Source organism: Hyaena hyaena, unplaced genomic scaffold (genome assembly GCF_003009895.1).
Source record: "Hyaena hyaena isolate Hyena2069 unplaced genomic scaffold, ASM300989v1 scaffold_2, whole genome shotgun sequence".
NCBI lineage: Eukaryota > Metazoa > Chordata > Mammalia > Carnivora > Hyaenidae > Hyaena > Hyaena hyaena.
The window spans coordinates 4731208-4756601 of NW_024080634.1; the positions used below are offsets into that span (position 1 = coordinate 4731208).

General features: G+C 43.0%; 1 long non-coding RNA gene across 2 annotated transcripts in view; it reads right to left on the minus strand.

Annotated features, from left to right (window-relative positions):
* LOC120230072 overlaps positions 1-25394 on the minus strand; it is an 86001-nt gene that overhangs the window by 48484 nt on the left and 12123 nt on the right. Inside the window, exon 3 of one of the 2 annotated variants that reach the window (XR_005527923.1) lies at positions 10558-10656. The exons of the other annotated variant lie outside the window; for it this stretch is intronic. This is a non-coding gene — a long non-coding RNA (uncharacterized LOC120230072). Of the gene's footprint in view, positions 1-10557; positions 10657-25394 lie in introns of those variants that run through there. 2 annotated transcript variants of the gene reach the window in all.

Below are 25394 nucleotides of genomic sequence, written 5' to 3' on the forward strand. Positions count from 1 at the left end.
GACTGGGGTTCCCCAAAAATCCATATGTTGAAGTCCTAACACCCTAATACCTCAGGATGTGATCTTATCTGGAAATAGGGTCATTGCAGATGTAATCAGTTAAGATAGGATGACACTAGAGTTGGTGAACCCTGATCCAACATGACGGACATCCTCATAAAAGGGGAACATTTGGACACAGACTGGCACACAGGGAGAATACGTGAGAGACTGAAGTGACGCACCTAATAAAGCAGATTGCCAGCGACCCACCAGAAGCTGGGGGGACGGCATGGAACACACTCTTCCTCACAGCCGCAGAAGGGTTCAATCCCACCAACACCTTGATGGACTTCCACACTCCAGAAGTGTGGGACAATACATTTCAGTTATTTCAGCCACCCAGTTTGTGGGACTTGGTTACAGCAGTGCTGGAAAGCCATCCGATGGGAGTTTAGCCCCCTGTGTGCCCTCAGACCGATGTGATGTGGGGTCAACCATGTTGGCAATTACAAGTCCTCTTTGGAAACTGAGGCTCCTCAAACTCTTAATTAGGCCCCTGATCCTGATACAGGAGCGAGGAATCAACCAAGGAATTCCTGCCAGGGAGAAAGCTGAGTTTTCTGTTTCCTCGGGCGTGAGACATCCCTGCTGTTTCTTCTGGAGAGGTGCTCTCATCCAGCTTTGAAGAGCTGGGTTTTTGACCTGTTGAGCTGGGTCTTTGCTCTGAGGACACACGTTTTATTCTTCCCCCTACCTGGGAAACATAATATAAGTGCTTCTGTGCTTATCCCTTTTCTACTTAGATTATAAACTTCTTAGTCACAGCTTTATCCCTCTTTATCAGTTCATTATATGGTCAGTGCTCAAAAACTGTGTTATTGACAATGTTGGTGAGATGCTGGGGGTAGCCATGTGTTCAGGCACCAACACGTCCCTGTGGGAGTTGGATGGGGCACTGACACCTTGTCACCTTATACGGGAAGGTGCTCCTGTTTCCTTACCCAGCTTCCAAAGTCATTCATAAAATGTATACTCAGAACTCAATACAGCATTCGTTGAAATTGGATATTTAAAATACCTTGTATTAAATACCATGTATTAAAATATCATGGTACCTGGGTGGCTTAGTCAGTTCAGCTTCCGACTCTTGGTTTTGGCTCAGGTCATGATCTCACTGTTCATGAGTTCGAGCCCCACACTGGGCTCTGTGCTGGCAGTGCAGAGCCAGGTTGGGGTTCTCGCTCTCTCTCTCTCTCTCTCTCTCTCTCTCCCCCCACCCCCTGACACTCCCTCCAAACACACTGTGTCTGTCACTCTCAAAATAAAAAATAAACTTAAAAAATACTTCGTATCAAATAGAAATAGGACAGCCTTTAATTTAGTCACCGGAAGACTTGGTCGTCTTTGAACTTGGGTTTGAACTACTTTCTGATGTGCGAGAAAATTGTACAATCTCATCTCTTACAATGTAACTTTCACTAGCATATTAGAGAATGTTTTTCCAATTTCCAAAAATTATGCAACCAAGAATTTATTTGGTGTCTTTTGCATGCCAAGCCATGTGTAATGGGGAACAAAGAAATCCAATACATGGTTTCCGCTCTAAAGGACCCTTCTTGGTAAGCAGGGTGAGATCTTAGACAGGAGGCAATAATGGCTGAATAAGGTGAGGCGTGGAATTTTGCAAGACTCAGAACTCAAAGGAAGCGTTTGACCCTTGGAGACAGAGAACCCAAAGGGACCTCACAAAACCAGTCTTGTTTTGGCTGCAGATTCAGTTTGGCTCAAACAAGTCCTTTCACCTTCAGGTTTCTAGTTCAGTAAAGGGAAAATGTCACTGATACTCCGAAGTGCACTCATGGGAAACACACAAAAATATCTTTAAAACATGTGCGTTTGTGTGGTGGTGAACAAATGTTAGGTAAGTTGTGACAAAACTTTTCCTGACCAAGTGGACATCTGTTGGCTTCGCCTCCTTGGCACCTGACTCCACCTGCGAGGGGCGCTTTACAAGTGTCAAACTGGGGAGGGGGGAGGCTTGGGCAACATGTTTTCCTCACAGTTCCGAAGACTGCGAAGTCCATCAAGGTGCCAGCAGATTCAGCACCTGGTGGGGGCCCTCTTCCCGCTCCGTAGATGGCCACCTGTTGCTGTGTCCTTACAGGTCGGGGAGAGAGATGATCTCTCTTGTGTCTCTTAGAAGGCTACTAACCTTCAGGGCTCCATCCTCATGACCTAATCATAACCTAAAACCCCTACCCCCCACCTCCTAATGCCATTACATTGGGAATTAGGGCCTCAGCTTATGAATTTTAGAGGGAGACAAGGTTTGAACCTATAGCAGCATGCATTTCCCTGTTGTTATAATGCACCGAGTTTTCTTTGCAAACCACCTTTGCCCACTGTCAGACCAAGTACGTAGGCTGAAATTGACCCCACTCCTCCTGGCTCTCATGTGGGCCCCTGACAGCACCCTGGCCATGCCTTAACGATGGTCACAGTGATGTGTTTAAGAGCTGACAGAGTTTTGGGGCACCTGGGTGGTTCAGTTGGTTAAACATCCGACTTCGGCTCACGTCATGATCTCGCAGTTCACAAGTTCGAGCTCCGTGTCAGGCTCTGTGCTGACAGCTAGCTCAGAGCCTGGAGCCTGCTTCAGAGTCTGTATCTCCCTCTCTCTGTCCCTCCCCAACTCACGCTCTGTCTCTCACTCTCTCTCAAAAATGAATAAATGTTAACCTTTTTTTAATTAAAAACATAAAAAGAACTGGCAGAGTTTTGTCTACAATGGAGCCAAGACTTTTTTGGAAGGTGCAATACTGTCTAGCAAGTATTCACATGCTCTTTTCGTCTGCCAGTCAATTTATAATAAAGTATCGAACAACTAGTGAAGTATGAATTATGTAACATATTAAAAATGAAATGACTATCATAATATTCAAAAATATAATATTGAGGACTTGGGAAGGTTTAAAGAAGCACTTTAGAAGTGCTTTGATGAAGAAACAAAACAAACAAAGTTAAAGAGACAGAGAGAGAGAAAGGCAAACCAAGAAACAGACTCTTAACTATAGAAAACAAACTCCTGGTTGCCAGAGGGAAGGGGGGAGGGATTAAGGGTTGCACTTGTTGTGATGGGCACCAAGTGTCATGTGAAAGTGTTGACTCACTATATTGTTCACCTGAAACTAATATAACACTGTGTGTTCACTACACTGGCATTAAAATAAAGCCATATTTAGGAAAAAAAAAACCAAACACCAGAAACATTTTGAGCAGAGTGCCTTATCAAGAGGTTTGTATAGATTTTATTTCTAGTACATAGTCCGAAGCACCTCGTAAGTCACAAAGGTATTTCAGCCCTTTGAGAGGTTCACGGAAAATTTTGAATGAATGTAATTATCAAGAGGTGTGTGTATCTCCCACACATGAAAAGCAATGGAAGTTCCTTCTATACCACTGCCCAATCATTGAAAGATTTTGAAAGATGTTTCAAGCTTCATTTTATTTTATAAAATCCTGTATTTAAATATAACAAAAATAAAAGGTCAAAACTTTACATTAAAGCTGCAAACGTCAGTATTTCAGTAATTTTTTTTCCCTCAAAACCCAGGAACCCCTCCATCTTCATTTATTTTACTTGGACTATGAGATCTATTTCCTTTACGTAAAGAGGTACAAGTAATATTAACAATCCGTCCATGACTTCTCTGTCAGTACCTGATTAGAAATTACCAACCACCTCTTTACCCTCCCAGCCTCATAAATATGAAATTTGGCAAGTTCCATAAATCCTATGGGAGAAAATTGCATGTTCTAAAAGTTAAATTATATATTTAGATCAGGACTAAACAATTATGTTGCAAATGTGAATGCTCTCGTTATGTTGAAAGCACTGCTATTTGTTGATAAATGAAGGAGAAGCTAATGCTATGTCCGGTTTAGGGGAATAAAAGAAAAGATCTGATGTGATGCCTACTGAAAATAAATCATTGCCAGTAGCCACACAATTGCAGCGTGCGTACTGCTAGACTTCCCCTCTATAAAGCCCTTGGGACTGGGACCATTTTTAAAGGCTCTGGAGTGACCAGAACATTAGCTAATTTCAAAGAGTACAAAAGGAAACACTATCTATGAATTCCAATAAGTATTGTCTGAATATGACTTCTCAGAACTACGAATGCTTTATAGAGATTTTAGCAGCGATGATGGTGCTTGTAAGTAATCTTGCCCCAAAGCAGTTCATTTTCAAGAATACACTTACATCACTAATTGTTCTCACTTAGAGAGCTATTTAGTGCTCCCTGGTCCTTCTGCCCCCCCCCTCCCCTCCCAGTGTCCATCCTGTCTACTAAGAGGGAGGCTCTGCCCAGGCAGGCAGCCTTAAAGGCAGCCCTGCCCTCCCTCTCCCGAATGGGGACAGGGAGCTGCAGATGGGGCTCTGGGCAATAAAGGGCTCTTTCTCAGTGGAAATCAAGTTTGACTAAGACGTTGCGGTAAATCTCTGGGAGTGAAGACAAAGCATCACAAAAAAAAAAAATAAATAAAGACCAATAACAATTTAATACAAATATAAATGGCAGCAACTTACCTAGCTCTAAAGCAGAATTATGAACCACTATTTAAAAAGAAAAAGTTGTAAAAGGCAAAAGTGAATTCTCTAAACAGACTCTCTAGCAAAAGAAAAAAAAAAATTCTGAACTGAATTGAATTTTTCTATCCCAAAGAAAGGACAGCCATTGATCTTAGAATTTACATGTTCTCAGGGATCGTTGAAGTTAAAAATTCCCAAAGATGATTGATTTTGACCACCTCAGTTTTGGCAAGAAAGGAAGAATGCTTTCTTTACTGCTTGGGGTATGCAAATGAATGTGTGGGAAATAGTCTCTGGCAATAAAATCTCTTCAGAGGCGCCAGAGTGGCTCAGTTGGTTAAGCATCTGACTTCTGCTCAGGTCATGATCTCGCAGTTTGTGAGTTTGAGTTCGAGTCCCACATCAGGGCTCTGTGCTGACAGCTCAGAGCCTGGAGCCTGTTTTGGTGGATTCTGTATCTCTGTCTCTGTGTGCCCCTCTCCAGCTTACACTCTGTCTCTGTCTCTCTCTCTCAAAAATAAATAAACATTTAAAAAAAATTAAAAACAGATCTCTTCACAGACTGTCTTAAGTAATTAATATTACAGACTTTTTAAAAATCTTAAGCTCCTTCTTAGCATTTCAAAAAAATAATAAAAATTAGTGTTCTGGACTGAAACCAAGGAATTTCAAGAATTTTTTTGCACTGAGAGAGGAGGTTATTCAAGGTATCTTGCTTGGGATCACGGAAAAGCATGAACTGGGAAGAATTGGGTGTACATTCCCCGTCTGCCCCCTTATGTTGCGTATCAACAATTCACTTACCCTCTCTGTGGTTCAGAACTCTGCTTTGTGGGAACTTCTTTGAAAACACTGTTTTCTGAAGGCTGGAAGATTGCACATTTCTTCCACAAAGATGTATGTGAATTCACCCTGCTCGAAACTAAAGGATGCTGGCCTGTAGAGCCACACATGTGAATTCAGATAATTCTATTAACCATTTGTTGCCTAGCGATTTCCCATTCCATAAGCAAATCTCAACTAAAAGAAAGGTTGGTTGAACATCACCGCCCACCCCCCACCCCCCGCCACCAAGAAAAAAAGAATGTTTGCTGATTGCTTTCTTGGTGTTCACTTCTGAGAGTTCAAGGGCTAGTCCCTATCTCTTGGGTCTGACCAGCCAACAGAGGAACAGTGACATAAAGGCCGGGAGACGTCCTACTGGGCAGCCAGACTCTGTGCTAACAGTGAAGACAGGAAGCCCATGTGCTCCGGGCTTCAAGGGAGGAGACCATACAAGGCACTGAAGTGGCCGGCAAACACTATTCTCATGAGGTGGTTCCTCTCCATTCCAAAATCATTTGAAACTCATGAAAAATTACAAAACTCCTTTATACCTTCACCAGATTTCCCAACTACCTCCATTTTATCTTTTTTGCTTTGTCATTTTCTACCTCATGAATCATTTGAGAGTGCGTTGCAGACAAGATGGCTCTGCTAAATATTTCAGTGTGTCTTTTCCTAAGGAGAAAGATATTCTCTTACACAAGCTCGGTGCAGTTATCAAAATCAGGAAATGATCACTGATGCAATACGATCATTATCTAACTGTGGAGGTGATGTTTTAATTGCCTCTTCTGCCACAGGTTTTCTGTGCATTCAGGAGAATAGAAGACCTTCATTTTTAGTCTCAAAGGTACCGGAAAGAGACAATCCAGCCTCTGAAACCTCCAGTCTACCAGGTCTCTAATGAGATGGCATTCACCTCTGTCAAAGGAAACACGGTTTCAACTCCTCCTTCAGCTGACTCAGTTTCTTAAAAATGTCCTCTAAGAGCAAAAGCTTAAACAATTAAACTTCACCAGAAGAGTGGCCTAGCTTTTTCCTTTCCCCAAGCCCCTCCCAGCCCGGTCCCTCCCCTCCCAGTCTGACACAGAAGCCACATCAAGACACACAGCCTGTCAACACCGTCTTCGGCCGCCTGCCCCTCTGCACAGTGGTGGCAGGGTCGGGAGCAGACACAAAGCTTCCGACATAGAGATGATTTAATCTGACTGTCTTGCATCCCGCAAAGGCGCGGAGCCCGCTGAGAGTCGGGCAAGGGATGAGAAAGAGGTGTGAGCGCTGGTGAGAAGAGTGAGTGCCCTCCTGATGCACAAGCACTCGCCTCTTTAATTCGGGTCTTGCGTTTCTAAGGCTCAAAATACCCAGCAACCCAAAGGTTCAGCTGTTAATCTGGGATTTTCATTTTAAAAGGACCTTTGAGCCTTTCTATGCAGATGTTGAAATCATTGCAACATGCTTTTCCCTGACAGAGTTCGGTGTTATTAAAAAAAAAAAAATCACTTCAAACAGGTTTTCATACTTAACAACAGACACATTTAGGGACTTGGCCCCCAGCACAGCCTGTTAACCAAGTACGCCCCCAGCACAGCCTGTTAACCAAGTACAATCATGTGATTTCTCTAATGACGCTTCTGGTCCTTCCAGAAATATGAACGGATGAACAATCTAATGACCAATTCCTGGAACATGTGCCTTTCCAGAATTTTCTCACAACCTAATGCATTTTTCTTCCATTAACAAAATGCATAACATTTAGCATTTTCTGGCTTAAAAAATAGAAAAAAGAATCCGCAAAAACAGAAGGAGTGTAAAACAAAATTTCATGATAGTTTTACTTCTGTTTCGTTGAAAATGAGAACTCAGGTGTAAATACCTTTCTCGAAGTTCGGTCCAAAGGTCAGCAGCATTGGTATTACCTGGAGCTGTTAAAATGCATAGTCCCGGGCCCCATCCCAGGCCTCCTGAGTCAGAATTTGGATTTTAACAAGATGCCTGAGCCACTTGTGGCTACATGAACATTTGGGAGGCTGCGTCATAAACAGACATGTTCCCCGGGCAGGAATGTCTAGCAGGCTAGAAGTTATTGCAGAGTGGTCAAATCACAAAAGCAGGCTTAATGGATGAAGGGGAAGCACAGTAGCCAGAGAAGGAGTCGGAGAATGGATGAAGGGGAATGAGAGAGACAGGCTTCCAGTTACAGAAGGAATAAGTCACAGGAATGAAAAGCACAGCATGAGAAATGCAATCAATGATAACGGAATAACTTCGCCTGACAGATGGTACCCACACTTGCGCTGAGCTGTGGTCGTGGAATTGCTATGTTGTACACCTGAAACTAATAACATTGGGTGCCAACTATACTCAAAAACAAAATTTTTTTTAAAAACCAAGCAAGTGTTCTCCAAAGGACTAAATAACTAATATCCCACGTCACCTTTCCAGAATAGGGTTGCCAGATTTAGCAAACTCTGTTAAATGTAAATGGCAGACCAATAATGAGTAATTTTTAGGATGCCCCATGCAATGTTTGCATGCATTTGCATTAAGAAAAATCATTTGTTGTTTATCAGAAATGCAAATTTAACTGGGCATCCTATATTTTATCTCATAATGCTTCTGCAGAATTTCTAGATTTTTTTAAAGTCATACCATGCTTCCATATGACTTCTTCGCAAACTGAGCCAAAGACAAAGGTACACAAGGAGACATGTCAATGTATACTGGCAATTTCCAAAATCCTTACAAGGATTTTTAATTATATAAACACATTCAAAATTTTAAAAGGCAACAGCAGACTAAAATTCTAATAACCTATTCTAATATTGTTACTTATAAGTAGGTCATTGTCATCAGAGCCAAACATGATAATCGAACTCAGTCTCTTTTTCAACGCCTGATGGCATCAATTCTTCATTTAGGTTTAGATAATGGCCAAGTCTGCCCCAAGAGTTGCATCTTTCCTTTACCTGGTGAAGTTTATAATTTGGTTCCTGGTTAGAGAATGCAAGTCCCATTTCTGGGAACTATCGCACTTTGTGGTTCTGTGGCCTCAAAATTGTGCAGGAGGAGAAGTCACCACTTACACCTAAACTCCTGCTTAGAAACAAGGTCCACACTGAATTTTCTCCAGTTTTTCCTTCTGCCTTCTTTTCAGAGCTAACTCTTTACATCAATTGAATAAAAAGAAAATAAAATATCTCCACCCAGAAAAGCCACGTGAAGCCAGTGCTTACTCCCCTTTGCATCTGTTTCTTGGAAAATAATTTTTAGAGGCCAAAATAGACCTTCTCAATGGCATTTTTTAATTGTATTTATTTGTTGAGAAAGAGAGCACACGTAAGTAGGGGAGGGGAAGAGAGAGAGGGAGAGAGAATCCTAAGCAGCTCCACACTCTCAGCACACAGCCTGATGTGGGGCTCGAACCTATGGACGGTGATCATGACCTGAGCTGAAGAGTCAGGTGCTAACTGACTGAGCCACCCAGATGACTGAAATGGCAATTTTTCTAATAGACCCTGGTGAGCCTCAGTAGTAAAACAATACCCTGTCTTCCCCTAGTGATTTGCATTCAGTCTTTTTCTCCTTTTGTTTCCTTTTCTTTTTCCCTTCCTTTCTTCCTTCCTCTCTGTCTTTCTCCCTTTCTTTATTTTCCTTCCTTCCATTCTTGTATCGCACGTGAAATTCACCCTATTTCTCATATGTGCCTGAGACTGTAGCTGATCTGTTTTTTTCTTCCCAGCTCAGTGCTAAATCGAAACAGTTCTACTTTCTGTGTCGTGGAGGCTGTGCACAACCAGATTAAAGGACTGTGATGTCCTGGGGTGGGGAGAGGGACCTCTCAGCTGAATATGCAGCCCCACCCATCCCCCACCCATCTGCCGTGTTAGCTGTTACCTCTTCCCTCTGTTGAAAATGAGGTCAGAGAGTTCGGGATATCTCAGGGACCACTCCTCATTCCCACCTTTTGTCCTTACTCCAGGCTGCTCTCTGAGGAATCCAAATGGCTTATTAAACTTATTCACCCTGACAGTCTAAGAATCTGGCAGTTTTGCTTACAATTTTTTCCAAGACAGAAGGCAATCACCTTCTTCTCTTTGTTTTATGTCATAAATACAGAGCAGTTAAGATCTATGATTGACCAGGCATTCCATTTCTGAAATGTAATATTTTAATTTATTGAACAAACACCATGTTCTAGGCACAGGCAGAGGATTAGCTATTGGCTCATTTAATAGTATAACAACCCAATCAGGTGGGTGTTATGATTGTCCCATTTGACGCTGAAGAAACAGGTCCTGGAAGGTGAAGCAGCTCCCAGGGTCTGGCACCCAACAAGCGATGGGTGCGGCATATTGAACCTGGCTCCAAGATGCTCTGCTCCCTCTACCCAGATCAGTGTCGACAAGCATTTCACCCAGACACTCAAGTGTTTCCAGGACTCGTCCACTCCTAATCATTCTGAGTTCTCTCCAATCTTCACCCTGTAGTCCATCGTGCTAACCACCAATGAGACTTTTACACGTCTCTCCACAGTGCATACCAATTTGTGAACACGTCTGTAATAAGGCAGACTCTTCCCATGACCTATCACACACAATCTAAGACTATAATATCCAAGTAGCTATCTTCCAATATTCTAAAGAACTCGATTATCAATAACACTTACAAGTAAGGAAGCAAATTAATAAAGTGTAGACAGCACTTCAGAGTTCAAACATGAGTTTTTACCTGCGAAGAACAACATGAAAACCAACCAAACTTATAAGGTCCAGTGATTTCACTCAAATGGGAAACTCAGATAATAAATGGCTAAGGCCAATGATTAAAGTGAAAGACACTGCACATTCATAGAAAAGAAAAGAATTCAAGCATGTGTTCAAAGGACAGTACAAAATGGACGAAAAATGTAAAATATTAAGCCGTAGAAATGTCTTTCTTCTAATGTTTTTTTTTGTTGTTGTAAGTAGCACAATGATAATGCCATCAATTGACCATGTTTTTCAGGGGAAAAAAATGATGTTTTTACAGAAAAAAAATCTTGAAAGCCCTAACCTTTCTCATGCAGACAGTTGCCATGAAAGAGTCTGAAGTCATTGAAACAAGTGAACAACTAATTTTCTTCTTTATTACAACAACAGTAACAAAGTCTGGCAGAGAACAAAATGGTTACCATACCCACAACCGACATCGACTCATCTTTTTTTCCCAGCTGCTATTCAGTTTAAGAAACCACCTCTTAAGTCTCTCAGAAGCCTCTGAAAAATAAAAATAGGCAGAAATAGGATAATTATTGAGGACTGTGGGTGGGAAAACCATGTACCCAATTTGTTCCCAAAGTTTCAAGGGAAAGCAAGATGATTATACTGGCAGATTTGTACTGATTCATCAGAAAGGAACATGCCCGGCTGAGCTGAGCTGGTGGTGACAGTGGGGAGGGGTGGGGGGTGCAATTTTGGAGCCAGATATTCTGGGCCAGAGGTAGCTCCTATCTTCCTGACGCATTGCACCTTGTTAAGAGCATGGTATAGATGTACCCTCTTACGACTATGGTGTGGATTTTTTGCAAATTAGCAGGTAAGGGGAAAGTTGCATAGAGCAGAATGGAAAACTCAGTACTGTCTTAGTTTGGTCAATGGTGCCATCAGAGGAACTGAGTATTTCAGAAAATGAGAAAGAGAGAGAGAGTTCATTCACAATATTAAGAAGACCTTGTCAATTTCTTGACCACAGATGAGTGACATAAGGTTGTAAAATATGTCCAGGTTAATTTAATCTGCTTTAAGATTTAATAAGAGTGGTTTTATTTAAACCACAATAAACCCTGGAAAGCTTCCTTCTCGACGGCCTAGATAAAGCTATGAAACATCTGAGAAAGTGTCAGGGAATTAGCAACTTATCATAGGAAGAAAAGGCAGGCAGCCACCATGATCACTGTGTTCCCAGAAAACAGAGGCATGTCTTAGAATGTCCCCACCTCTGACTTGGCGAGACTTCACAAATAGTTGCAGGAGGTAAGTTGACGCAACGGGTGAATGTCCCAGCTCCAAACCTACCGCCCCCTCTTGTTCCCTGCAATTTCCATAATAGAAGACAACTTTTCATTTCACAATTACTGATAGGAATCACAAAACTAATACCCGTGAGAAAGATTTCACCAACACAAACACAATCCCACACTCAGGAGCATAGATCCATCATTTCATTAAGGATTGCGGGCTGGTGGTATGCCAGCTCCCCACTAGTTCTTTATCTATAAATTGGAATTCTACTAAGGAAGAAGAAATTTACTTCCTCGACTATTTCGTTATCCCAAGGTACACAGCCCCACTCAGAAGGGAAAGTGAAATGTTTGGTTCTATTCCTTTATGTGCCAGTTTTCAGAATGTTGAGCTGGTTCCCTAGCATCTTACGAGGGAGCCCATAAGCTTTGTAAATGTTGTTACGGATGCATGATTTTAACAGATGCCATATGTTTGGACACATTGCAGATACTGTTCTTTTTATATCCATCCTCGGATATGGCTGTTTCGTCTTTGGCCAGTAGGAGCCTTTGCATTTTGGCTCCTGTATGTTTTGAACTTTTTGTCACAGCCCAACGGCCTTGGGCAGTTTCCTTGCTTTCCAACGTGATAATATGTTACCGGTTCATCTTGAACATTTCCCGCCCCAACCTTAAATGAACCACTTTTGCAAGGCACCCTGGTTCCTTTCCATGAGAAATGCAGTTGGAGACTGGGGTTTGGGTGCTAAGAAGATCCTTGCTTTTGCAAGTGTTATTGCTTCTCAGTCTTTCCAGTGGACAAAGCCTGAAAATATTTCTAAGAGAAATACATCAGGAGTTCACACTGATATTTCCAATTCAAGCTTAGGGTTACAGGTTTTTAATTCATTTCTTTGATTTTCTATTTGATTATTTTTTTCTCTGATATCAAAAAGCTTGGTTCTTTATAACATTAATATAGTGTTATATGCTTTATGTTAATTTATGTACAAAAACCTTCAGAATAACCCTACCAACATATTATGGACAATATGATTACTCTCAAAGCAATTTAAGATTTGCCAGGTTTTTTTTTTTTTCTTGTTCTTAGGACGCTGCAGTTATATAACCAAATAAATGAAGGTTGAAAATATTTGAAATAATTCCAGGGCCCCTGCATGGCTTAGTCAGTTAAGCGTCCAACTCTTGACTTCACGCAGGTCGTAATCTCATGGTTCATGAGTTCGAGTCCCACATCAGACTCTGTCCTGACAGCATGGAGCCTGCTTGGGATTCTGTCTCTCTCCCTCTCTGTCCATCTCCCCACTTGCTTTCTATCTTTCTTTCAAAATAAATAAAAATTTAAAACTTTTAAAAATCATTTGAAATAATTCCTTCTCATCAGATTAATTTGTCTAATTTGATTTTGTTTTTGAATGAAAGGATTACTTTCTTTAGCTGTTGTTCTACAATTTTGTAAAAAAGTTTTGCATTCTCCTAAATGTATAGAACAAGCTAATTTTTAAAAATCTAGCTTCAGGGGTGCCTGGGTGGCTCAGTCAGTTAGGTGTCCAACTTCAACTCAGGTCATGATCTCACGGTTTGTGGGTTTGAGCCCTGTATCAGGTTCTGTACTGGCAGCCCAGACCCTGGAGCCAGTTTCAGATTCTGTGTCTCCCTCTCTCTCTGCCCCTCCCCCACTCATGCTCTGTCTCTGTCTCAAAAATAAAGTATAAAAAAATTTTTTTTTAAATCTAGCTTCCAAACATATTGCTTCCACTCTGTTTCCTACTTCTCTTATAATTAACCACTTTGATTAATCATTGGTTTTTGTCCTATTTTTTTTTTTACAAATAGTTTATTGTCAAATTAGTTTCCACATAACACCCAGTGCTCATCCCCACAAGTGCCCTCCTCCATGCCCATCCCCCCCTCCCCCCCACATCCATCAGTCCTCAGTTTTTGTCAGCATTCAAGAGTCTCTCATGGTTTGCCTCCCTCCCTTTCCCCCACCATTTCCCCTCTTCTTCTCCCCCTTGGTCCTCTGTTAAGTTCCTCCTAATCCTCCTATACGTGCAAACATATGATATTTGTCCTTCTCTGACTGACTTATTTCACTCAGCATAACACCCTCAAGGTCCATCCATGTTGCTACACGTGGCCAGATTTCATTGTTTCTCATTGCCATGTAGTATTCCATGGTATAGATGAACCACATCTTCTTGATCCATTCGTCTGTTGATGGACACTTAGGCTCTTTCCATGTTTTACCTATTGAGAGTGCTGCTGTGAACATTGGGGTCCATGTGCTCCGCAAAAAGCAAAGTGAAGATGAGAATGTATGAATGATAGCCTTTATCTAAGAAATGACTATTTATCTTCTAATACATTAAAAATAGGTTTTTGTCCTATTTTTGTCCTATATCTTTAATGTACTAGAAGATAAATAGTCCCATTTCTTAGATAAAGGCTATCATTCATACGTTCTCATCTTCACTTTGCTTTTTGCACTTCACAATGTATCCCAGAGATATCCCCATAACAGTATAAAAGTCAGCCTTTTATTTCTTTAAGCAGCTATGTAATAACCACTCCATTATGTGGATGCAGCATGGCCTATTCAGCAGGTCCCTTCCTGAAGAACATTGGTCTTTTTCTATTGTAATGAACGCCACATTAACAGGCTTTTGTGTTCCTTTTTTTTTTTTTTTTTTTTTGCTCCCTTATCCTTGTCCTAGAAGTTGAATGGATCAGCCACAAGGTATAGATATATAAGATTGCTAAATTCTCTCCATAGGGGCTGTGCCATTATGCATTTCCACCCATAATAAGCAAGAAGGTCCATTGCCCCACAGCCTCTACAACAGAGAATGCTTTCAAGCTTCCGAACCAAGTAGATCCCTATTAAGAAAGGTCTTTATTGGGGCGCCTGGGTGGCTTAGTCGGTTAAGTGTCCGACTTTCGCTTAGGTCATGATCTCGCGGTTCGTGGGTTCGAGCCCCGCATCAGGCTCTGTGCTGACTGCCAGCTCAGAGCCTGAAGCCTATGTCAGAGTCTGTGTCTCCCTCTCTCTCTGACCCTCCCCTGCTCACGCTGTCTCTCTCTCTCTCTCCTAGAAATAAAAATATAAAAAAAAAGAAAGGTCTTTGTTAAGAAGCCAACAATAAAGCTACCAGTTTTTAAGCCTCAACCTAAGTTGTTAAAGGCTTTGATAGAAACTTTTTAGCATATAGACCTGAGAATTAACGTGGAAACAGAGAGTAGAAGAACTGAAAAAACAGATGTAGACCAATCAGAATCAGCTTATTGAACACCAGAACGGGTAACTGGAATAGTTATGCCTACTTCTCTTTTTCCCGTAACCTCAGTGGTTCACAGACAAGTATCATCTCCATGTATAGGTAGGGTCCCAAACACCAGGAGAAACAGTGGCTTGCTCAAGGCAGGGCCATCCAGCTACTTGAACTCAGTAGAAGTTTCTTTATTCTCCATGAGGCTCAGTGGAAGAGTCGAAAAGTAGAGAGTCATTGACTTAAAAAGTTGGATAAATGGTCTTCATCTCGGTTCTGCCGAGCACGTGTGGAATCCACAGCCTGTCGCTTGCCCTTCTGGGTTTCAGCTTCCTCCCTCCGCTGCAAAATCAGGGGACTAAGTAACTAGGATTCAGCTGGCTTCCAGGACTCTGATCTGCATCAGGAGACTAAAGGGCATCAGAATGGAGAAAGGCCTGCTTCCACATTAGGCCAAACCCAAATCAGAAGAACCCAAGACACTCCAACACCGGGTGTTATTTCCAGAGGCACTGGCGCTCTGGGAACCTGGTACCCAGGTTGAGCAGAAGGGAGGAATAAGTGTTGGGAGTATTTATTTAATATTCAGTACATTTAAAAATAATTGGCCACGCTCTTATTGTAGGCTCGGCATTTTATAGGTGATTTACATTTATCATGGTGCCTTTTTATTGCTGCAAACCTGTTTTTCAAAGGAAGGAGCAGGGTCTCAGAGAGGTCTAAGTGATTTGTCCCAAATCACGTGGCCAGAGCAGGGCTGGGCTCATGGTCTAACTCTTGTGTGCATCTATGGTTCCTACATTGCTGTTGAAAATAACATCATTTATCTCATAGGAGACATAGAACATGGATTGAACACTATTGGCTAAATCTTGCACAAAGCAGGAAACTCTGGGTCTGGGAGAGGACTTCCAGTTTTCCTTGGATTGTCTCCCAGGAAAGCTGTCCGATGACCATCTGATGAGGAATTAGAAAGCCATAACAATAATCTCATCAATCTATTCCCTGAAGCTAGAAGATGCTCATTTGTTCAAGTTTCTGGCCAAGCAAAAGAGGTGTTCAAAAAAGAAACTGACACTTCATTGGCTAATAATAGTGTGGTGAGCATGACATCAGGCGATGTACATAGACTGTTTAATTTAATCTTTGTAATTTATATCACTGTAAGATTAGTCTTCCCATTCTACAGGTAAAGCACTAGAGGCTCAGAAATACAAATCAATTTCCCAAGTTCTCACATCTAGTAGTGGTAGCACCACAATTTTAATAAGGTTCTTTTCTTTCAATGCCCACTCACAATTTCCCCAAGTCACAGTAAGCCAATTCTATGGGACCAAAGGAACCCTTGAGTGGTCAGGGTCATTCCATTTTATTTTATTTTTTTATAAATATTTTTATTTATTTCTAGGAGAGAGAGAGAGACAGCGTGAGCAGGGGAGGGTCAGAGAGAGAGGGAGACACAGACTCTGAAATAGGCTCCAGGCTCTGAGCTGGCAGTCAGCACAGAGCCCGACGCGGAGCTCGAACCCACGAACCGCGAGATCATGACCTAAGCGAAAGCCGGACGCTTAACCGACTAAGCCACCCAGGCGCCCCTGGGTCATTCCATTTTAAAGAAAAGATGATATGGCCAACCAAGCACCTAGCACAGAGCATCTGATATCCAGCCTCCCCACTCCTGGCCTTCCTCTATCAGGGTGGGAGTAACTGCCTAGATCTCATCGCCAGGATAGAAGAAGAGAAATCTACCCTCTACAGTGATGACGAGAAAGCTCGAAGCAAGTGGAACATGGATATATGGCAAAGGCGCTCATATCTGAGCTGGCGTCAGAATCCTCCAGACAGTTTGTAATACCCCAGGTTGCAAGTCCACCCCCAGGGCTCCTGATTCAGTGATTCTGGGGGGTAGACCCAAGATAGCAAGTTCCCAGGCAACGCTGATGCGGCTGGTGTAGGGGCCACCCTTGAGAACCACTGGCCTGTGACATCTGGTATACAATGCTTCTAACTCCTGCCTGTGCTAAAACGGGACACATCTACACACGTCTGCACCTGGCACACCTGCACCACACCTGCGCACCATATACTTGCACCACACACAGGCACCGCGTGCACACTCACCACACACACACACACATACCAGAATCACTCTGACCACCTGCACTATTCGTAAGTAATACACACTGGCATCAGGCATACAAACACTGCATGCCTGTGCCACATACTCCCATGCACACACACCCTCACGCAGCCACACAGCCGCACCACAGTGTGCCCCACACAACGGCACCATGCATCTCTAACCCGCGTAACATACATCCATGTACATGCAGACAGGAACTCACACACACACACTCCTTCTGCAACACACACACTTCACTCCTTTACTGTGCATACCTCACAACTGCACCTCACACCTTCGTGGGTGCACACGCACCCCCCTCCCACGTGAGTGCGCTCTCCACTTGCACCGCACCCTCCCTTTTGCAGATTCCGAGCTGCCTGCCACTACCTCCTTGCTCTTGAGATACCTGCCCTACCTCTTCTTCTTTTCCTTTGCCTTGTGCCCTCATCCCACTTTCCTCCATGGTTGATCCAAATCCCAATCCCAAAGTGTCCATCCAAAAGGTCCCCGATGTCACGGACATCTCCTGACATTCTTCCTACCTACTCTTCATGAGACACGTTTTTATGAATTATGAATCCACTTAACAAATGCAGCGAGCAGTTCCAGATTGCTTCCTGTGCAAAGCCTTCAGCTGAGCATGCTGAGGAGGAAGCCTGATGAGAAAGATACTCTAGGACTTCATTCATTCATTCATTCATTCAGTGCATATGCATATTGGGTGAGAAACATACCAGACAGACGTGCCCCATGCTTCTCACACTTTACAAACCAGTGGTACTGACCTCTCCCCAGACCCCATCCCAGGGGTAAACCAGAGCATCCTGTGTTAACCTAAGAGATGGTGGGAGGGATTCTGGGCACCAAGAGAAGCCAGCATAGGATGGAGGTATTGGGAACTTCCCAGTGCTCTCCAAATACCCCCAAGCTAGTAGCTGATTCCTCTTGTCTCCTCTGAGGTGAATTTGGTTCCCTCTGCAAATCCAGATTATTCTCCACAAAGGGGGATACCATCTAACCTAGCAGGAGAAAATTCAACTTATTGTAATATTAGCAATAATAATAACAGGAAAAAATAAATAATAGCCACCTTCTGATGAGGACATACTATATACTATATATTTTAACTGCTAATTCTTTGTTTGAAATTTTTTAAAGTTTATTTACCTATATTTGAGAGAAACAGAGAGACAGTGTGAGCAGGGGAGAGGCAGAGAAAAAGGGAAAGAGAGAGAGAGAGAGAGAAAGAGAACCCTGAGCAGGCTCTGTATTGTCAGCACAGCCCATTGTGGGGCTTGAACTGATGAAATTGAGATCACGACCTGAGACAAAACCTAGAGTCAGATGCTTAACCAACTGAGCCAACCAGGTACCCCCAAATATTTCTTTTTTTTTTTTTTTGGGTTTATTGAGAGAGGAGACAGAGACAGAGAGAAAGAGAGAAAGAGAGTGCTTATGTGGGGGAGTTGCAGGCAGGAAGAGAGCGAATTCCAAGCAGGCTCTGTGTTAGCACATAGTCTCATGCGGGGCTCAATCTCACAACCCTGGGATCACCACTAGAACCGAAATCGAGAGTTGGTTGCTCAACAGACTGAGCCACCCAGGCTTCCCTTAACTGCTAATTCTTACCCCAGGTCTTACCATCCCATTTTCCAGTGGCAAAAGCAGGTCCTTCAAAACACTAGCCCGAGGTCTTGCAAATGGTAAATGGGGGCTCATTCCTGGTGACTGGCTTAAGCAGGGGCTTCCTTCCCACTTGCCCAGACCATGGGATCCCTGCACTGCATCGATGCCATTCTCAGAAATGGCAAAGCATCTCTGTCCCTACCCTGCCCCGTGTCCCCCATCAGCACATGGAGACCAGAATCATAAGGACAAAGTTGTTAAAGCAGGCACATTCGAGAAGAGTAGATGAAATAACTTACTTCGATTTTTTAAATTTGAAACAAAACCCTAACTACGAGAAAAATAAGCGTTGAGAAAGATCAGCCTGACACACCGTGAATCACATCCTTCTGTTCTGAATTCCCTGTTTTCACTGAGCCGCACACTACACGTGGCTGGCTATGCAGTGGGCAGCGAGGTAGTCAGGCTTGATTTAATGTCTCCATGAGACAGACTTCCCCAGACATGTGTCCTCGAGCTGCATTTGAGGGCAAGGAGGGTAAGTGGTCCCTCGGCCAGAAGCCGCTCCCCGGTCACCTCCCACTTGCCCCGTCTGCTGACCTCCGAGGAAATTCAGCCCCGCAGCCACCATCTGCGGCCCCATCAGCCAGGCTGCAGTAAAAGGTACTTATCGCAGACAGCTCGTTTTGCAAGGTTAGAAGGGATCAATAGGAGATGTGTTTAATGTGGTATCGCTATCACGTCTCATCGCACTTTTAAAACTGGAATATCCACAGTGGTGTCTAATCTTAGTCTCTCGGTACAGAGAATGGGCTTGATGTGGTCTCAGATAGATATCGCAGCCCAGGATGGACACACAAAACCTGCCTCTGGAGTCCACTCTTGCTCTCATTTTCTTTTTCTCTTTTTCTCTCTCCTTTTCTCCCTTTTGAATGGTCTCCTCTACTTTTTCTCTTCCTCCCTCCGTTCCTTCCCTCATTTCCTCTCTCCTTGTTCCTTATCAAATCCTCACTTTTAATTTCGGGTGTTTGATTGACTCCTGTGGAAAACAATTGGGACTTCAGCAAACCACCGAAGCAGCCGGGTAGGTACCCTAGCACTCCCCAAGCACCCATATAAACTGCAAAACCCAGGCTTGGAAACTCTCTCGTGGCAGGGGGTGGGGGTGTGGGGAGAGTAGAGCTTGTCGGAACTCACCCTCACACAACAAAGCAGACTTGTCCATAAGCTGCAGTGAAATTATTTTGAAAGAGAAACGCGTTCAGACAGAGCATGATTAAACATAGCAGACCGGTCTCATGTTACAAAGACCACCAAGGTAAACATTTTCAAACATAATATATAATTTTATGGAAAAATTAAAGATAGTAAGGTCAAAATGATATCACATGTTTGTGGGGTGCTGTGGGTTTCCATGAGGAAGCATTTAGGTGAGAGCATTGTCTGCAGAGAAAAAAGTGGCAGGAGAGAAGAAAGAAATCAGACCTCGGTTAACCAGTCTCTACCAGCATTTGCCCAAGCAACTTTATCGCAGGTCACCTCTGTAAGAACTTCCCAACAGAGTTTTTCCTGTTTTGGTTTAAGAGTACATAGGGGCGCCTGGGTGGCTCAGTCGGTTAAGTGTACAACTTCGGCTCAGATCATGATCTCATAGTTCATGAGTTTGAGCCCCGAGTCGGGCTCTGTGCTGACAGCTCACAGCCTGGAACCTGCAGCAGATTGTGTCTCCCTCTGCCTCTGCACATCCCCTACTTGTGTTCTCTCTCTCTCTCTCAAAAATAAATAAAGAGGGGCACCTGGGTGGCTCAGTCAGTTGAGTGTCCAACTTTGGCTCAGGTCATGATCTCACGGTTCATGGGTTTGAGCCCCATGTTGGGCTCTGTGCTGACAGCTAGCTCAGAGCCTGGAGTCTGCTTCAGATTCTGTGTCTTCCTCTCTCTCTGATCCTCCCTGGTCATGCTGTCTCTTTCTCTCAGAAATAATTTTTAAAAAGTTAAAGGAAGGAAAGAAGGAAGGAAGGAAGGAAAGAAGGAAGGAAGGAAGGAAGGAAGGAAGGAAGGAAGGAAGGAAGGAAGGAAGGAAGGAAGGAAAGAAGGAAGGAAGGAAGGAAGGAAGGAAGGAAGGAAGGAAGGAAGGAAGGAAGAAAGGAAAGATTAAAAAAAAAAAAAAAGAGTAACTTAGCAATGCCTTTTGGCTCTATTCCCCTAGAGTGGCTGATGAGACAAGAGATAAGTGACTCCATAGGCTGGCTTGAAACCTTACTGAGCATTACCACCATCACAGTGTTCAACCCAAATGGCTGAACTGGGAATTAAGTGGCTGTATTAGTTTGCAGCAGCTGCTATAACAAGTACCAAAACTAGACAGCTTAACCAACAGAAATCCATTGTCTCACAGCAGTGGAGGCTGGAAGTCTGAGATGAGGGCATCAGCAGGGTTGGGCCCTTCTGTGGGATGCAGGGAAGAACCTCGCTCAGCTTCTGGTAGTCTCTGTTGCTTCTCAGCTTCTAGATGGTGTTCCTTCAGGTGCTCTCCCTAAGTCTTCACATCATCTTCCTTCTGTGTTTTCTGCCTCTGTGTCCAAATATCTTCTTTTTTTATAAAGGCACCAGTCATATTGGGTTAGGACCCACCCCAATGACCTCATCTCTTGATCATCTGTAGGGACCCTACTGCCAAGTAAGGTCATAGGTAAAGGCACTGAGGGCTAAAACTTCAGTGTTGTGGGGACACAATTCAATCCATAACAACAGCCATGTTTTTCACACCCACATGCTCACCACCCATCTGTTATTCTACACTGAGCTATAAATGGACAGTATGTGTCCATTTAGAAATTCATAGCAAATTCGCACCAAATTTCATTCAATTCCCTTTAATGGTGCCTTAATTATCTCTGAATTGAGGATTTGCATGCACAGAAAAAAAAAAAAAAAAAGAGACAAAATTTCCTGTATTTGGCCACCGGAAGAATGAGCTTTGCCAAGGATACCAGACAAAGATGTGACCCAGGCCATACAGAAAAGACTGAGGTCCAACACATTCAAAATAGGATTCTCTTATCATGGAATGAGGGTCAGGCTGACGCAGCCACTGTCCTTCCTTTGGAAATTAAAAAAAAAGCTGGGATGAAACCTGACTAGCCTGAACTCCATGACATTAAAGCATTACTTTGTCTTTCATACAAATGACAAAATCACTCATTATCACACAAAGTGGGTCAGCTACATGGAAAATTGCATCTTGTGTAAATCACAGCAACATTATATAAAATCTAACATGACCTATCATAGTTTTGTTTCTATTCGGCTAGTAACAAAACTAACTGGAATTCTTTCTCTAGTTTCCTTCCACACATTTATTACATTAAATATGAAGGAAAAAAATACTTTTCCTATCAAACTAAGGTCATCATGATTTAAACATAAGTCCCAGTTTCTGGGTCAAGAATGTCATGAATGTGTAAATGTGAAAATATCAGTAGATGCATGCCTGGGACTCAAGTCCATCAATCTTCTAACCCCTAACTTGACCCCAGCAGGATGGGTCACTCCAGTCCCAAGAATCAGAGAACTGATGACTTTCATCAAATAAGGTTGACTAAAACTATACATTCAACAAGAGTGGAAAGTATCTTATAGTGGGGCCCCCTGTCTGCTCTCCACCCCCACAGGCATCTGGGGGAGTGAAGAACCCTCCCATCCTCCTCGGGGCATGCAGAAGCTCCCAGAAGCCACACCTGGGGCTTTTGGATGTCAACAGTGCATCAGTGAAAATGAAAATCCACCGAAAACAGCATCATTTCACATTTTCTGGAGTTGGTGGCTTTTCTAGTGGTCATTGTAAATCTTCAAAAATGTAAAATGACAGGATCTTTGCTTCTGGTCCAATAGACAGCCTCACTTCATTCCCATCCGGTACAGGACAACCCTGACTCTCCAAGCTCAATAAGGAGATGGTGACTTGTCTGGTAGTTCTAAATCACCAGGTGTTTAAGAAACGTGTTGAGATCCTTTCGGAGAAAGCTCATTTCCATGACCTGATGTCTTTAGTAACAAGTGTTCTCCTCGTTCTTCGGTAAAAGTTTTCTGTTTGCTCACCATGCTGGTGCCTTGCCTGGGGACTCAGTATTCTTCTTTCCCTCAGCCCCAACATGCCCTCAGCCTTCTGGCCCCTAAGAGCCATACAGTTTCACGGGGTTCTGCCAAAGCGACTCCAAGACTGAAGGCTTGTGGGTGTCAGGACTGACACAAGCACCTTCTCACGCAACATCTAATCTGAAAACCAGCCTCCCAAGTGGGGTGCTACCCCCACTTTCAAACAGGGATGGTGTGAAGCTGACCAAGGGTGAGTAGCCTGCCCCAGACTCAGCCGTTGAGCTGTTGGCCAGGCAGAGGCTCGGCAAATTCTGAAGCCGACTTGCTCCACATTGTAAGCCTCCCTCATTGTACTTTTCTCCACTGTGATTTATGTGAGGTAAAGGGCCTCCATTTTGTTTCATTCCTGAGAACAATATGAGAGGTTATCTTATCCAATGCCATCTGATGTTCATGATGGAGTTCAGGGCACTCTTCCTTTGGTACACACACACAAAAACTGTTTCTGGGAAATGACATGTGATGGCAAAATGAAGTTGAACTTAATCAGAACTTGAAATTCCAAATGTTTGAATTATTTAAATAGGATTTGAGAGACCCTTAGAACGAATGTCTCATTCATTAAGTGGGCCTTGATTGAGCAACTACTGAGCCCCAGGAAGGGTGTTGAACGCCAGGAACCCAACAGTGACCCCAAAGACCTTATAATCTAATGGGAGGGGGTGGAGAGGGGAAAATGGGACCCCCATGCTGGGCAAGAAGGGCTGTACTTGGGAGGCATAGGTGGCACCAGGCCACAGGCCCACACGAGCAAGGAGGAAGCAGGTTGAGGTGTGGATGCAAGGAGGAGGAATGGTCAGATCCATGTTCCAGAGAGACCACTCTGGCTGCCATGTGACAGAGCCATGTCAGAGGCCAGCAGGCAGAGGTTACAGTCACCACAACTTAAGGTGATGGTCTCCTGAGCCTGAGAAGTAGAGCAGAGTGAAGACATCCTCAACTTATCCACTTCCTTCAATTTCTAATGACAATGAATGAGTTAATCACTAATCTCATGCCAAAGGGCCAGCACAGCATTACAGCCTGGACGAGGTATGCTGGGAGATGGACATTTGCGTGGAAGCTATGAGGGATGTTCTTGCTAAATCCTTTTCTCCCCGCAAAGAATGTCCTAGAAAACAATGTAGAAACTATGCAGTGGACTTTAGAGTTGGCTAATTCTGTGGCGAAATTCCGAATGAATCCTGCCTTGTTGGGAAAACTTGAAAAGTTTTCCGATGCTCCATTTTTACATCTGTAAAATGAGGCAACACTATCTACAGTAAAGGGTTTCGAGGACCACAAATAATACGTGTGTATTCGTTCCCCGTGGCTGCTTACAAAATTGCCACACACTTAGTGGCTCAAAACAACATAAATCTATTATCTTCTAGTTCTGAAGGTCAGAAGTCTGCAATGGGTGTCTTTGGCTAAAACCAAGGGTTTGGTAGGGCTGTGTTGCTTTCTGAGGGTGCTAGAGGAGAATGTATCTCCTTGATTTTTCCATCTTCTGGAAGCTTCTTTGGCTCTTGACCCCTTTCTCCATCTTCAAAGCCAGTAATGATAAGTCCAGGGCTTCTCCCATTGCATCACCCTGCCTTCCACTCTTTCTCTTTCTTCCACTTTTAAGGCTGCTTCTGATCATATTAAACCCACAAAGATAATCTCCCTGTCGAGGTCAGCTGATTAATTCCAACTGCAAATGTCATTCCCCTTTGCCATGTAAGGGGATACATGCCCAGGTTCTGGGGATTAGGATACGCACATCTTTGGGGAGCCTTTATTCTGCTCACCGCATCACATAAAGCACACACTTAGTTTTACCCGGTACTTTTCTATCATAAAACTTTTTTCCTTTAACTGAAAACAGAAATGGCTTCATTTTAAAAAATCGATGTTAATGCTAATACAGCAAATAAATTTACCTCGTTGTGTTGAATGCCTTCATTAATTCAGGAGATTGGAAGAGAAACTTCTCTGATACCCCCATTTCACAGATAGGCACCTGGGGCCCAGGGGTCCACATGGCATTTTTAGCAACAAAGACAAAGTTGGAATCTGCTGTCTTGCTCCTGCTCCCAGTGGCCTCTGCATCGTGTGCTACCTTCCTGAAGGGCCCTGTAATTCATGTTGCCAGAAGTGATGCTTCTCAATTCTGCAGAGTAGCCTGACCAGCTGTATGACCTGGCCCTGACCAAAACATGTAGGTTTCAGGAAAAAATCAATGGAAAAGACAGGTGTGTGTGTGTGTGTGTGTGTGTGTGTGTTTTAATTCTAAGATAGAAAAAGAATTTGACCAGCGTTCAGAGTATTAAAAAAAATATTCTGAAAAGTATACGAAAGTGTTTCAGATTTCTCCCCTGTATCACCAAAGTTTTGAAACCAAATCCATCAAGTTTGGAGGGGAAAAGATGTTAGCCAAGAATCCTATGGCCCCCCAAATTGTCACTTACATATGAGGTAACTGAAAGATGTTTCCAGAAAGCACACAACCATCTCTGAAGGTATTTGTTAAGGATATACTTCACTTTACTGAGCGAAAAACACTGTAACACAATAAAACTCATCAAAAATAATAACGCCACTCTAAAGTCACAGATAATGCCAACAGAAACTGGGAAGTGGCTTTAAATATAACATGGGAACCAAAGACTATGTCCTCATTTTACATAGAAGCTAATGAGTAAATAGCATTTGATTTTTTATATTGATAGTTTTATAAATATTGACATGAGCATTTTTTAACACCTTAAGGTAAATTATTAGTAGAATGTAAAATAAAATCACTAGAGAAACAAACAAAGAAAACATAGTCCATTCTTTAAAAAAAAAAAAA